The sequence below is a fragment of the Panulirus ornatus genome, chromosome 3, assembly GCF_036320965.1.
Source record: "Panulirus ornatus isolate Po-2019 chromosome 3, ASM3632096v1, whole genome shotgun sequence".
Lineage (NCBI taxonomy): Eukaryota > Metazoa > Arthropoda > Malacostraca > Decapoda > Palinuridae > Panulirus > Panulirus ornatus.
In genome coordinates this window covers 64,026,685-64,040,290 of record NC_092226.1, presented here as the reverse complement: position 1 = coordinate 64,040,290, position 13,606 = coordinate 64,026,685, and the positions used below count along the sequence as shown (strand labels likewise).

The following is a 13,606-nucleotide window of genomic DNA, read 5'->3' as shown; positions in this document are numbered from 1 at the left end:
AAGTAGGATACTATAATATGGCAAGGTCATCCTTTCCGCCTGCTGACAGCGATACAGCTTCGCTCGAATAATTTGAACAATTTTTCTCAAACAGATCGACAGAAACTATTTTTTTTCCCCACCCCACTTGTCTGTTTTCTAGAGTTTTACTGTCTGCTGAGAGTGTGTGGAGAAGGTTCTGTCGTAGTTTAGCTCATCCTTCTTCAGAGAACATCAAGTAAAGAAAGAAATTCATTACGTACGAGATCAATAAAAAAAACATGTCGCGTCAATGCTTCACGTCGACCTTCATCCTGGGATCAACAACCCACATGAGGCAGACATACTTCACGTCGACCTATATCCTGGGATCAACAACCCACATGAGGCAGACATACTTCACGTCGACCTTCATCCTGGGATCAACAACCCACATGAGGAAGACATACTTCACGTCGACCTTCATCCTGGGATCAACAAACCCTTACACCCACGTCACAAAGTGTTTTGAAGAATTTCCTTGAAAGCTTCGGATCACCAGAAAACCAAAGGAGACTTTACAAAGGCAATGATTAACCCCTACAGCAATGAGGAGCTTCCACACACCTCTATCATACTCCCAGCCGACCACAGAAGAGGAAACCCAAACCCATTCAACCTTCGCCTGTATTCACAGACAGGAAACCCAGATGTGACGAGAGAAAGACAGGGGGACTGAACCGAAGTTATCATCATGAACCACTGAACAACGGAGCCTACGGCAGGATTGCGCGCCTCCACTGATCCACAGTGTCTGTAGCTCCGTTCAAATAGCACCAGGAGGCAGTGTAGTTACCACAGCGCCCGGTAGGCTCCTCCTCACACCCTTCCCCTGACCTTGAACAGACAGCCGTGAAGAAGCGAGCTTCGGGGATGACGCTATCATCCCCCGAGCAGATAATACACCTTAGGTTGACGTTGTCTTGAACAAACGAGACCGTAAGACGAAACTGGATTCAGTTCTCTTGGAACAACACGATTGGATATAATCATCTCCCACGACTCTACAGAAGAGCTGGAAACTGGTTCAGTGCTCATATCCAGAGCTGAGGCAGGTGAGGGAGGCCATCATCAGTGCTCATATCCAGAGCTGAGGCAGGTGAGGGAGGCCATCATCAGTGCTCATATCCAGAGCTGAGGCAGGTGAGGGAGGCCATCATCAGTGCTCATATCCAGAGCTGAGGCAGGTGAAGGAGGCCATCATCAGTGATCATATCCAGAGCTGAGGCAGGTGAGGGAGGCCATCATCAGTGCTCATATCCAGAGCTGAGGCAGGTGAGGGAGGCCATCATCAGTAGACTCCCCATCACTGGCCACCACACCCCAGGCGACATATATGGTAATGGGAAGAGCCACAGGCCTAACTCTCCTCCTCCCCTTCCCATCACGTCACAACCCACCAGCCTCACAAACACTGCGGAGACAAAACAGTTGAACAACAACAACATGAAACACACGTCACCTGAGTTCACTGTAAATCGTTACCTTCTGCAAAACCTTCGTTCTACGAGACCTGCTGGGCTCAACGCATCGTCCGATATGGAAAGTCTCTTCACCAAAGTCACTGTTAAGATTCCCATCAAAGTTATCTGTCATTCTGTCTACAATCACCCAGAGCCACAAGCTAACCTTCCCCCACACCGACATGAAGAATTCCCCTGGTGCCTGCACTTACCCAGGCGACGTTCCGACACACGGATGGCTCCCTGTTCCTCCAGCAGGAAGGTATGACGATGGGCAGCCCATTAGAACCAGCGCTGGCCAATACCCACACGTGTCATCTGCAGAACAACATTCTTCAAGATTCTTCTCGTCCACTGAGCCATCCACTGCCGCTACGTGGACGGTCAACTCCTACGTAGTGGTCACTGATGAAGTCTGCTGATCTTGGACGTTACTTTAATACCACTGGTGAATGTCCATATATATGTACATCATTTTCCGAACCAGCGAGGTAGCGTTAAGAAAAGAGGACTGAGCCTTTGAAGGAATATCTTCACTTGGCCCCTATTCTGTTCCTTCTTTTGGAAAATTAAAACTGAGAGGGGAGGATTTCCAGCCCCCCGCTCCCTCTCCTTTTAGTCGCCTTCTACGACACGCAGGGAATACGTGGGAAGTATTCTTTCTCCCCTATCCCCAGGGATATATATATATATATATATATATATATATATATATATATATATATATATATATATATATATATATATAACCACGTTTTCAAGAGTGAACGTTCGTCTCAAAGACTTCTGTTCGTCCCAATCCTTGGCTGATGAATGAATTCTGTATGCAGCGAAAGGATTCATTTCCCTGTTCATTACACAAGGGAAGGTAACAGAATAATTACACCACCTCCAGTCCGTCTGTCTATGAATATTTGATTGTATCTTTTACGTCTTTAGATGTATATATATATATCCTCTTTTTGGGGATCAGACACTAGTAGGAACCAGTGTATATAGGAAGCCTTTCCTCGCCTCGTATTACCGGGGTGAATCAACTCCTGAAACCAAATTCTTCCACAATGTTTTCTCTTCTTTGGTCTCGAGAGTCTTCGCTTTGCTTGTACAGGGTTTAGTCGAAAGACTTCAGTGGATTTTCCATTGTGTTCTAATACGTCGTGGAAGAGTTACAAGAGGATGGAACGTCTGGTGAATAGTGTTAAGAGTCAGATTCACTGAATAAAATCTTTTTTTTTTTAACAAGTGACGTACCTCAGGCGGCATTACATCGGCCGTTTTCTTTGTATACATATTGAAAAAAAAAAAAATCCACATAGTTTAAAGGATTAATGGCGATGAATAGAAAATGAAAATATATGATGTGACACATTCTTCTTCTTATCTCTTACCAAATACGTACGTTGAACTGTTATCTGACTTTGAACTATGACAAAGGTAGACTCCTTTGAACTGTGACAGAGGTAGACTACTTTGAACTCTGACAGAGGTTAACTACTTTGAACTATGACAGAGGTAGACTACTTTGAACTACGACAGAGGTAGACTACTTTGAACTATGACAGAGGTAGACTATTTGAACTACGACAGAGGTAGACTACTTTGAACTACGACAGAGGTAGACTACTTTGAACTATGACAGAAGTAGACTACTTTGAACTATGACAAAGGTACACTCCTTTGAACTACGACAGAGGTAGACTACTTTCAACTACGACAGAGGTAGACTACTTTGAACTACGACAGAGGTAGACTACTTTGAACTACGACAGAGGTAGACTACTTTGAACTATGACAGAGGTAGACTACTTTGAACTATGACAGAGGTAGACTACTTTGAACTATGACAGATAGAGTACTACTCTCAACTTCCAGTAACGACAGAACTACTTTGATTCCCATCGCCTTTTACGTAGACCCTAAATTTCAGGCCATATGTTGATAACGAGTTATACTCCATGATAGACAAGCAATTTGATCAAGGCAAACTACATTCTAATGGACATATAAAGGTAGGATATGTAGTGAATGAAGCTTAGCTTTAATGCTTCAAAAGCTCTATAATACGGGTCCTTGGTGGTACTATGATAAAAAAAAAAAATTATAAACCAAGACCTAACGTGCGTTTAGTTATATACCTTGCTGAGCCTGAGGTGGTAACTCAACGAGATGGGGATCTTGACTTGGGGGGGGGGGGGGGAAATCTTGACTTGGGGGGATCTTGACTTGGGGGGATCTTGACTTGGGGGGATCTTGACTTGGGGGACTTTGACTGGATTAAAGGCTCTTAGGCTAAGCTCTTTTGTAGAGAGAAGTTCCTTGACGAGGCTGTGTCCTGTTTCGTCAACTGACGATGATAGTACACCCTTGCGTTGTTTCCTGTGGGGCAGGGTAGCGACGGGAATGGATGAAGGCAAGCAAGTACGATTATGTACATGTGTCTATATGTCTATGTCTGTGCATGTGTATGAATATGTATGTATGTGTTGATATGTATATGTATGCGTATCTGCGTATGTGAGCGTTTATGTATATATATGTGTATATGAGTGGATGGGCCATTCTTCGTCTGTTTCCTGGCGCTACCTCGCTGACGCGGGGAACAGCGATTAGGTAAGAGTGTGTGTGTGTGTGTGTGTGTGTAATTATTCACTAAATGTACTATCTCTTAAACTTTCATTACTAATCATATAGACATTTAAACTCATATATGCTAACCATGTACACTACCTTACGACTCCGTTTATTCCATCCACGACCTTTATACAATAAAAATAATTCGTTGCGTCTCTTCTATAATCTATTTTCATTATTTTCTTATTATCATGGCCCCTGGTTGTTCTATCCCTGCATCTACCGAAAAACTGTCCCCTATCTATGTCACTGCGCTGGTTGAAAGAAAAAAAAAATTGTAATCAAGTCACCCCCTCACTCCTCTCTCTTCCACTCATGGAGAATCACAAGGCTTGTAGCCTTTTCCTTGCACCTCAGCTTTCATAATTCCGTTGCCGTTCTTTTTTGCCCTCTTTTGGACCTTCTCCATGAGATCTTTGAGCTTCTCTGAATGCAGTCACCAAACTTGTAAAACTATACTCTAGTCTTGGGCCTACGTAGGATGTGAACAGCTTGCCAAACCATTTTCTTCTTCATATATTTAAATGCTTCTCTGATATCTGTGTCCAGACGACCTATATCCTTTCCTATATTCTTAATGTGGAACTCTGGCGACAGATTAGGGATGATGTTAACTCCCAGGTCTCTCTCACATTCCTGTGGTATAGTTCCCGCTAGAAGGTATTCAACTTTCCTCCCGTCCTCATTACGTCATATGTTTACTCGGGTTGAAATTCATCAACTGCGTATCAACTCTGGAGTCTATCTAGATGCCCTTGCAAATCCCTGCGATCCTTTTCGGTTTGTAAATCCCCTTATGACCTTGGCATCATCCGCAAACATGTCAGGTAGGATTCAAAGTCTTTGACCAAGTCATTTGCCCAGGTCAAGAAGAGCAATGGTCTCCGTTAACTTTAACCATTTCGTGGTGACTTCCTTGATATGCGTCCTCTGTGCCTTCTACCGAGATAATCTACCAAGGAAGCAGTCCAGATGCAGACAATCCACCTAGTCTTCTCTTGTGTGTAAACGGAGCTCACTCTCTCTTAGAACTCTAAGATATTCATTGCACTTGACCCCTTTTTTCCCTAAAACTATATTGCCTCTCACTTAAAGTAGTTTCTCGTTTGCAGTAAATCATCCATTCGCTTTCTGATTATGTTTCACATTGCTCTACTCACCTCGCTTTTCAGTGAGACTTGGCTGTAGTTCAGCCCATTCCCACAGTCTCCTTTCATATAGATAAGCACGATATTTGCCGTCTTCCACCCTCTTGGCACTTTACCTTCTTCTAGCGACATCCTGATCAACATTTCATGTGGTCCGTTCAAGAGTTTTTACACATATCTTCAGCCAATATGGAGATATCTCGTGTTGACCGTGACCCTCATAGGGATTATGTCTCTTTAGCACTCTGTTTCTGTCCTGTCTAGATATATGAATGGTTTCCAAGACCACCAACACATTTCGTGTCACTGACTTTGGGGCTTCAGTGCCTTCCATTTTGAAAACACCTTTGAAGTTGTCGCTCATTTCCCTGTATGTCTTTCCCTCATCCTCTAAAACTCTTCTCCTCTGAATTATTTTTGCTCTTAGTCGCTGCTCTGTAACTTATTATTTCCCCCTTGGTACGTGAATGGAAAATTTGAGGATCGTTGTCTGCTGTATCCACAACCATCTTTTCAAAGTTTCGTATGCTTCTTCTTTCTTATCTTACCCTTAGCCGTTTCCCTCTTTCCTATATCCTTTAAAAGCTGGCTAAGGTACCGCCTTTATCTTTTCCTGTGTGTGCCATCTTTCATTAAGCATCCCATCTTTTCAAAGTTTCGTATGCTCCTCCTTTCTTATCTTACCCTTAGCCGTTTCCCTCTTTCCTATATCCTTTAAAAGCTGGCTAAGGTACCGCCTTTATCTTTTCCGGTGTGTACCATCTTTCATTAAGCATCCCATTATTTTATTTAGAACCCTTCGCTCTATACTGGGGTTAAAAGTACTCGTATGATTGTCCCAATCAACCTGTAACTTCATCCCACGCCTGTATTACTATTGTTCTCTCCAACGTCACACATACACACACACGTATGGAAGGCTGCGGAGGTACAGTAAACTCAACAGACGATCCGTTCAGTCGTGTGAACAAGGACACGACAGATCTTACGAAGCATCATCGAACTGGTGTCGAATCATTCACTCACGCACGCCACTTTGGACCTGACATTACAAACGGACTCCAGGTTCGTATCTCCCCTTGTTGTCGCCTACCATTGGCAGTCCAATAAACAAGAGAAGGTGTGAGATCAATGCACAAGAAATAGATAGAAGCCAAGTTGGTATAGAAGTTTCCTAAACCCCAGATGAATCGATATGCGAAGCATCCGAAGAAGAAGGAAAATGCAATGACTTTGAGAATAACCTTTTTTTTTCTTCGTCTTGAAGGTAATGAAGGAATCTATTGTGTGGGTACTCACCTGAAGGGGATCCGTCACCTGTGGCGCTGTGTACACCACCAGCCACACATGAAGGTCGAGGTTTAGGCTCTCTGGGTGAGGTGTGGTGCTGGATGGGGGGCCCGGCGCTGTGTGGACGGTAACTACAGACTCGACACCGTGTGGTCAGTAGCTACAGGGTCGACACCGTGTAGACGGTAGCTACAGGGTCGACGCCGTGTGGTCAGTAGCTACAGGGTCGACACCGTGTGGTCAGTAGCTACAGGGTCACCTGACATACTTCCCCAGCATTCGTTTCATCCCAGGTAAGTATCCACAGTTGCACTTCCTTCCTTATCGCTTGTTATCATTATTCTATCTTTCTTTTTTTTTCCTCGTTGGTAACTCACTTATTAACACTTGTAATCCATATTCACTACAGTACAATAAAGTGATCCATATACACTACAGTTCAATAAAGTAATCCATATACACTACAGTTCAATAAAGTAATCCATATACACTACAGTACAATAAAGTAATCCATATACACTGCAGGTCAATAAAGTAATCCATAAACACTACAGTTCAATAAAGTAATCCATATACACTGCAGTTCAATAAAGTAATCCATATACACTACAGTTCAATAAGTAATCCATATACACTACAGTACATTAATGAGTGATAGATTTTCTCTAAGTATACCTGATGACTTAAGTAGATATTTGGCACTATACATCTCTTTAAAACAGTTTACTGTTGCAGTTTACACTCGTCCCGTTCACTGTTCCAGTCGGTCAGAATAACATTCTCTCATGCACGATCGAGACAGAGCAACGTACACCTTCCCTCCACCACGTCCAGCTTGCTACTGACACCTGTTGCAAGGCTGGGCTTCATTCTGTCTCCCCCAGGCGGCGTTAGTGCGGGAGAAAATGGGAAAAAGGATATCAGTTGGAAGGGGAGACTAAAGCAATAGGTTCACGACGTCTTTACTGTCATTTCAAAAACTTTTTTTTTTTCAAGCAGACACACAGAAATCTGTATGGTAGTCTGACATGAGGGAATTGTAGGCATTCAGTTCTCTTTTTCAAACCCACGACTTTGGTGTTGGGGTCCCACATTTCTGCAAAATTGAATTCCCACCGAAGGTGGATATGTATCCCTTTGATGCACCCGATGCGCATGGGAACAACACTTCATCAACCCAGTGTCAATGGTAATAGCATTGCGACTGTTCCAAAAACACCGTTAACGCGATGAACACAAAGGTGCACACGCCGGTATGAGAGATGTGTAAACGTGTGGGAACAGCACAGCAGGTGTGGCGAGGGGATGGAGGTGTTATGATGGTTGGAACAGGTGTGGTGAGATGCTGAGAAAGTCTTGGAATATTGGTACAGGTGTGGTTACTGGTGTTGAAGTATTGGGAGAGGTGTTGCTGATGGTGTTGGAATGTTGGAAAAAGGTTTGGCTGAAGGCGTTGGAAAACTAGGACAGGCGTGGTGAGCGCATGTATTGGTACAGGTGTGGCTGGATGGGTGGAAACAGTAGATCAGGTGTAGCCAATTGCTGGACTACCTTCCAGTGTACCTGTGTCTCCCTCTTCGATACGACACCTGGCACATAACAAGGTGAAGCATCAAACTGGTGTTTCGAACTGCTTGAGCTGGGCACGTCAGTATGCGACACGATTCCCAGCATCAACCACTGGTTCTTCACAGAGTGGTGGACTACGATGCATCCTTCCGTGAGACTAGGGAGTAAAAAGGGACTTTTGGGTGATGATTCTCGAGAGACAAGACGAACAACGTAGGTTGTTTGTGGTTTCTGGTGAGTGCTTTTGCATGTGTCTCCATGGTGCATTGTGAAGGGACTCTCTCTCTCTCTCTCTCTCTCTCTCTCTCTCTCTCTCTCTCTCTCTCTCTCTCTCTCTTTCTCTCTCTCTCTCTCTCTCCATAAGACACTTACCAACGAACGTGGTCTCGTCTCTCATCTCCAATCTAACGAGGCAATACCCTTGGAGGAGAGAGAGAGAGAGAGAGAGAGAGAGAGAGAGAGAGAGAGAGAGAGAGAGAGAGAGAGAGAGAGAGAGAGAGCGCAGCGCAGCATAACTAAACGATCGTCTCAGCGTTTAAGGATACTTGCCTTACCACAAGGTCGCGACGGGTCTTACAGAACTTCTGTCCGTCCTCTCTCGTCCAATTTCCCGTTCGTGGTATAAGTTGCCGAAGTGCCTTCTTCATATCCCCGCGTCAGAGATTACTAGCAACAGTTATGCCAAATGTTATTGATGGGGGGGGGGGGGGGGGGGTTGTACCTCGGTTGATAGAAAATGGCTAACTGGCCGTAAAGTGGTGATTCACGGTAATTCTTAACAAGTATCTGTATCTGTATCACTGCGCTACACGTCTTGCCTCTCGCAATGAGGAAGAATGATGAAAGTTCCCGAAAACTCCTCCCACTGGAATCATTGAGACTCCACACCCTGATGTCCTAACTCAGCTGGACACCCTGGTGAAACGTATGGAGAATGTTGTACTGGAGTGTATCGAGAAACAGACACAGGTCTTTACGAAAGATCCTCATGTGCTACACTCAGCAGGGAGGTTGGTGGAAGATATAAGTGTAAAAATGCAACTGTTTCGGATTCCTTAGAACAACAGGAGGGACTGGCGAGTAGTATAGGAACACACAACCGAAGCATCCAAACAACGACCCTTCAACAAGAAGAATCGAAGAGAGATTTCGACTCCTTGTAGTAAAAGGTTCACGAGCAGAGCAGCAGAAAGTGTCAGACACAGAACACAGCCCACATCAGTTACACCCAGATGGACGCTCATGCAACACCTGGTGCACACACACACACACACACACACACACACACACACACCAGCAAACCGCATCCTCGGGTCATAAACAATTCACCGTATGACATTAGCGAACGATAAACATTCTTTAACAATCGCTCCAAGTGGTTCAGTATCACCCACTTCAGGTAGAGCCGGGTTCGAAACAAAGTCTCACAAATGTGCAAGGAAATGTTTAGGACAGAGATGATCAACGACTGTGTGAATAGGTTGAAGAAGTTAACATATATACAGAGGAGTCGACAGCCAAAGACCGACTGAACAGATTTAAGTTGTTGACAGAGGTACAGGGTTCGACACCAAACGTGGACCACATCCCAAGATCGTGTCGTTGACACAGAAGACTTTCATGAAGGTGACAGATTTACAGGATCACAATCAATACCTGAACCATCTCTCAGGATCGTAAAAGTAGACCTGTAAATGACAGTTAAGTAATTAGAACTTCATGGAGATGCCAGAGTCACAGGAGGGTGAGGGTGGGGGGGTCAATGATCAACCTGATTCACGTCGCAATTCTGTACAGAAGAAGAATGATAAATCCACAGTGATCGATGAAGCAAAATGTCAACAATGATTTTCTTTTCTTTCACCAGATAATTTTTATCTTCCTGTTAATGTCTTGTGAGTGCGTAAGCGGTCATATCATCAAAGTAATCAAATAATCTGTGTTTCTTTTTCTGATTTCTTTTCTGTAAAGGTTTTAACTCTAATTTTGAAGGATATGTTGAATCTACACCAAGGACAATAGGTGGTGTAAAACTGACTTTTCAAAGTCCTTACCTCACGACAAAATGTTCTCGTTCCTCCCAACAGTTAGCTTAAGAATTTATATTTACAGTCCAAGTTCTCTTACGTCTCCTTTCCTCCTAATAGATGGCATAAGAACATCACTTTGTCCCTCGGTATTGGCTTTCATCTTCACAAAAGGTGAATAACGAATGCCCCCTTCTCATCCCTGGGTCACCACACACTTCTGCCTTACCAACAGATGGCGTTTGGATACCATCAAAACCCTGCAAGTGAATCTACAATACTATCACAAACAGCCTAGTTAGGACTCAATTATCTTGTTAGTATTTGAATCCCTATGTTTATCTTTGCATTCAGGTTACCATACACTCCTCTTTCGTCACAACAAATGACATTAAGAATACTATCTCAGGATGTTTCTGGTGGTCAATATATACGATTGGATTCTTTTCTGTTGATCCTCAGTTTTACGGACCAACGAGTGTTTCAGAACCTTCACGTGTCCTGCTCTATATGTAGTACGTCCTGGTCCTTGATACAAGCGAGTCCCTCGAAACTAGGCTGAGGATCAGATCCAGATGGCTCATGGTTCGTTATGGCTCTTGGTTCGTTGTGCCTGGTCTACAAGAGCTGCCAGGCTGAAGCGAGTGTTTTCATGGTGTGGAGTGTCTTCCATGAACCACCTTTCTGACGTGATGCGGGAGTCTGTGATTCGTACGATAATCCTGGGTGATTAATGGTGCTTATCCTCTCGTCTTGTCACAGCTTTGTAGGATTTTCAGTCATGATTTTTGTCTTTTTTTCTGCTTCTTTTCATCGATTTAAATCCTTCCTCGTCCGTCATGTTTTTACGTATGAAAGTTCAAGACTAGGGAGGTGGTCGTTCGGTAGTTCGCTCATCTCAAACTATGACATGGCCTCATCTAACCACTCATATATCCCCCCTTCCTACACTCACCCCTGAATGACCACAAGAAATCGAGGCATACCACAAAATCCTCACTGGGAACGAGATGATCGGTCATTGAATGGGTCGTTTGGAGATAATAGCCACTAAAAACCCCCCTCCTCTTCTTGCTTGTCATTGGGGGATATTTGTTTATCATTTGGAGGCTAGGAGTTTGGAAGGAAATTGTTGGAGGGTTCGTTGGAGGACTGTTGAGAGTGTGGTGAGGAAAGGAAGGCTTCGAAAAGCGACTTGAAAGGAGGAAGGCTTGAATGTCAGTCGCTGAAGCATTTCCAAGGATAATGACTCGTCTATAATGTGTATGAAGTGCAAATCGTTGGTCAAAAAATGATAAAAAAAAAAAAGAAACACTACAAATTCATATAACGAGCTAATCAATTTCATGACCTTTAATTACGGATCTTAAAAGTTCAGAGATCTAAAGGCAAGGTCTTCCTTTTATTATGGATCCAATATGACGTTTTCTTTGAGGGAGAGAAACGAGAGGACGAATTACAGGCAAGAGCAAACTGTCGTTTGGTCATCCATAATTTGGTACGATTAGCCTGACCTGGTGTTGTCGTGTTTACCTGGAGTTCCTCGTTATCCAACATCTCCTACTTGAGTGTTACCTCTCGTCCTGACCTCCTGCTTGAGTGTTACCACTCGTCCTGACCTCCTACTTGAGTGTCACCTCTCGTCCTGACCTCCTGCTTGAGTGTTACCACTCGTCCTGACCTCCTGCTTGAGTGTTACCACTCGTCCTGACCTCCTGCTTGAGTGTTACCACTCGTCCTGACCTCCTACTTGAGTGTTACCACTCGTCCTGACCTCCTACTTGAGTGTCACTACTCGTCCTGACCTCCTACTTGAGTGTTACCTCTCGTCCTGACCTCCTACTTGAGTGTAACCACTCGTCCTGACCTCCTGCTTGAGTGTCACCTCTCGTCCTGACCTCCTGCTTGAGTGTCACCTCTCGTCCTGACCTCCTGCTTGAGTGTCACCTCTCGTCCTGACCTCCTACTTGAGTGTCACCTCTCGTCCTGACCTCCTGCTTGAGTGTCACCTCTCGTCCTGACCTCCTACTTGAGTGTCACTACTCGTCCTGACCTCCTACTTGAGTGTTACCACTCGTCCTGACCTCCTACTTGAGTGTTACCTCTCGTCCTGACCTCCTGCTTGAGTGTTACCACTCGTCCTGACCTCCTGCTTGAGTGTTACCACTCGTCCTGACCTCCTACTTGAGTGTTACCACTCGTCCTGACCTCCTACTTGAGTGTCACTACTCGTCCTGACCTCCTACTTGAGTGTTACCTCTCGTCCTGACCTCCTACTTGAGTGTAACCACTCGTCCTGACCTCCTGCTTGAGTGTCACCTCTCGTCCTGACCTCCTGCTTGAGTGTCACCTCTCGTCCTGACCTCCTGCTTGAGTGTCACCTCTCGTCCTGACCTCCTACTTGAGTGTCACCTCTCGTCCTGACCTCCTGCTTGAGTGTCACCTCTCGTCCTGACCTCCTACTTGAGTGTCACTACTCGTCCTGACCTCCTACTTGAGTGTTACCACTCGTCCTGACCTCCTACTTGAGTGTTACCTCTCGTCCTGACCTCCTACTTGAGTGTAACCACTCGTCCTGACCTCCTACTTGAGTGTTACCTCTCGTCCTGACCTCCTACTTGAGTGTTACCACTCGTCCTGACCTCCTACTTGAGTGTCACTACTCGTCCTGACCTCCTACTTGAGTGTAACCACTCGTCCTGACCTCCTACTTGAGTGTTACCACTCGTCCTGACCTCCTACTTGAGTGTAACCACTCGTCCTGACCTCCTGCTTGAGTGTCACCTCTCGTCCTGACCTCCTGCTTGAGTGTCACCTCTCGTCCTGACCTCCTGCTTGAGTGTCACCTCTCGTCCTGACCTCCTACTTGAGTGTTACCGCTTGTCCTGACCTCCTGCTTGAGTGTTACCACTCGTCCTGACCTCCTACTTGAGTGTAACCACTTGTCCTGACCTCCTACTTGAGTGTAACCAGTCGATCTGACCTCCTGCTTGAGTGCTGATGGTCAGCCGTTCCACGTGTTTAGTCCCCAGTTGGTGCACGACAGATCCCAGACCAGCTGGTGCACGACAGATCCTAGACCAGCTGGTGCACGAGAGATCCTAGACCAGCTGGTGCACGAGAGATCCTAGACCAGCTGGAGCACAAGAGATCCTAGACCAGTGGTGCATGAGGGGTCCCAGACCAGCTGGTGCACGACAGATCCCAGACCAGCTGGTGCGCGAGAGATCCTAGACCAGCTGGTGCATGAGGGGTCCCAGACCACCTGGTGCACGAGAGATCCCAGACCAGCTGATCCACGAGGGATCTCAGACCAACTGGTGCACGAGAGATCCCAGACCAGCTGCCAGCCACAGCATAGGAGATCCATAACCACAAACTACCAGCTGGTAATCATATCATCGAATTACAAATTACATGGGAAAGTAACAGCAAGGTAATCACTCAAATGTTGATTCTA

The 13,606-nt window shown here is 45.2% G+C and overlaps 1 long non-coding RNA gene across 1 annotated transcript in view; it reads right to left on the bottom strand.

Annotated features, from left to right (window-relative positions):
* LOC139759873 (uncharacterized) overlaps positions 1–7,363 on the bottom strand; it is a 129,196-nt gene extending 121,833 nt beyond the window's left edge. The window contains exon 1 of the long non-coding RNA XR_011715164.1: positions 6,560–7,363. This is a non-coding gene — a long non-coding RNA (uncharacterized lncRNA). The remainder of the gene's footprint in view (positions 1–6,559) is intronic.
* Positions 7,364–13,606: the final 6,243 nt, after the last annotated feature.